This window comes from Vicugna pacos, chromosome 12 (genome assembly GCF_048564905.1).
Source record: "Vicugna pacos chromosome 12, VicPac4, whole genome shotgun sequence".
Classification (NCBI taxonomy): Eukaryota; Metazoa; Chordata; class Mammalia; order Artiodactyla; family Camelidae; genus Vicugna; species Vicugna pacos.
Genome location: NC_132998.1, coordinates 53,921,629 through 53,923,818, shown reverse-complemented (window position 1 = coordinate 53,923,818; position 2,190 = coordinate 53,921,629). Strand labels below are relative to the sequence as shown.

The following is a 2,190-nucleotide window of genomic DNA, read 5'->3' as shown; positions in this document are numbered from 1 at the left end:
GTATCAATTGACTCTCTTTCTGATTATTTAGTATATTTCCCCATGTTGAGCATTCTGAGATTTTTTCTTACTCTCCAAGCACATGATTCCAAGGCTCAGGTCTCAAGTTACATGACTGCAGTGCACACACCAGCCACGGGAGGGCAGCAGAGGGCCCCAACACAGGTGCAGCTTCAGGCTTCAAGGTTGTGGGATCATTTTGGTATGAATAAATGGAAAACAATCAGCTCAGATGCATCTAGATTTTGTACAAGTAGATTTTGGTTCACTAGGTCTGGAGGCGGGGCCAAAGATGATACATTTCTACCAAGCTCGCAGGTGCTGTCACTGCTGCTGGATCACCAGCCAGTTTTTAGTAACAAAGAAACAGACGGTGCCCAAGGAGCTTTTACACTAACTCCTTTCATACCCATCCTGGGTCTTATTTCTCCCTTCAAGGAAAAAGACATATAGCATATTAATCCCATTGTTCCTTACTAGGTGTTCATAGGTTATGGACAAGTCCATGGGCTGAAGACTTGAAATGTCTGTGCTCAATTCCTGGCTTTAGAAGTTACGGCCTCTGTGAACTTGAGCAAGTCACTTAACTTCTCTGTGCCTCAGTTTCTATCATCAAAATACGGAAAATAACAATGTTTTATAATGTTTTTTGAGTTTCACAGGTGACTGTGATGCTTCAGTCGGTTTCAGAAATACTGCACTGTGCTCTGTTTGCTTTAAGTTAAGAAAAACAATTCATGCACTCAATGCATTCAGAAAATGTATTTTCAATGGTAACTACAAGCTGGACCTGAATGAGGCACAGGTATAGTTACGTATACAAGTGCTTAAGGAAGGGATTACACTTCAGGGAGGTAAAAGCTATGATAAAAAAAAGCACCAAATGCTGTTCCCATAGAATAGAGAGAGAACCCTTAAGAGTGAATAGATCATAACATAAAGTGGGTCTATGGGAGGGAGGGAGACAGAAATATGTTGATCATAAAATGCATGAGTTCAGAATTCCTTCCTTCTTCTGTCTATATAACTTGGAGTATAGGACCTCAAGGTTATCCAGGAGAAGTGGGACCAAGAGGGCTACTTGGAGCTATAGAGAAGTGCCCATCGCCATCAGAGTCTGCCTTTTCCATAAAGTTGAGTGAACCCCTCCCGAAGCCCCTCAAACCCATTATTTTCAAGGAAGCCTGTATAATCAGCAGGATCACTTTAATATGACCATGGGCGTGTTCAGTTGCACCACTCCTGGTGTGTATGGTTTTGACTTGACATTGAGCTGTGTCAGAGATCCGTGAAGATAGGACTCACAAGAAATGGCATCCAGGTCAGACAGCAGCAAACCCAAGCTGAAGACAGCTATAAATGTGCTTCAAGATCGGTCATTGTGCACCTGGAGAAGGAGGACAAGTTCTGGCTGGAATTCAAGCTGGATGAAGCATAATCTGAAAAGGGGACCACTCAACTTAGGTTCTTTAGCTATTTGTTTTATGGAAAATAAGATGGCTTGATATTCATAGCACTCCTCCCTTCCCCATGTGAGTCTCAATTAATGAGCATTAATTTCCCCTCTCACACTTTTCCTACAACATCACAGAATAAGCAGAAGTCCATAAAATTGAGTGCTCAACTGAGAAAAGTGAATTTGACACTGATGAAAGAAACACTGAAACAGTCCTGGCCAATGATAAGTATGTGAGAAAGGCTTCTGAGAAGTCTATTTCTACGGGATCTCACCTGAATTACTCTTTGACTCTTAGCTTTTGCCGTTTGTCCTTCTCCTTTCTTCTTCCTTGGTCTACAGTTATAATAGCAGAAGCTGCAGCAGCCACGCTGTGATCATGAGAACTAAAACTGAATGCTAAACATCTATCTTTTTTAAATATAGAACATATCCTAAATTAAAACAGCACGTAAAACATCAGCACAGTGTAAATAGTGATAAAACGAGTATCTGTGTATACAACATTCAGGCCAATTATCAGTAGAAATTTTGTCAAACACCAGAAGTATCTTACGTCCTCCATCTGCAAGGTGGATATGAATATAGAGCAAATTTGGTTCCTTAATATCTTCCTTAAACAGGAAACTCAGCCCTGGACGTCCTCTTTCTAGATATTTTGTTGTGTGAGACAAATTAACTTCTCATATAACTTCTCATTTAGTTACGCCATTGAGGTGAAATTTCTGCCATGC

General features: G+C 40.9%; 1 long non-coding RNA gene across 1 annotated transcript; it reads right to left on the bottom strand.

Moving 5' to 3' along the window:
• Nucleotides 1-747: 747 nt before the first annotated feature.
• LOC140700492 (uncharacterized) lies at nt 748-1,874 on the bottom strand. Its single transcript, XR_012078894.1, has 2 exons — nt 1,732-1,874; nt 748-1,387 (listed from the first exon to the last, which is right to left on the bottom strand). It is a non-coding gene; the product is annotated as an uncharacterized lncRNA (long non-coding RNA).
• Nucleotides 1,875-2,190: the final 316 nt, after the last annotated feature.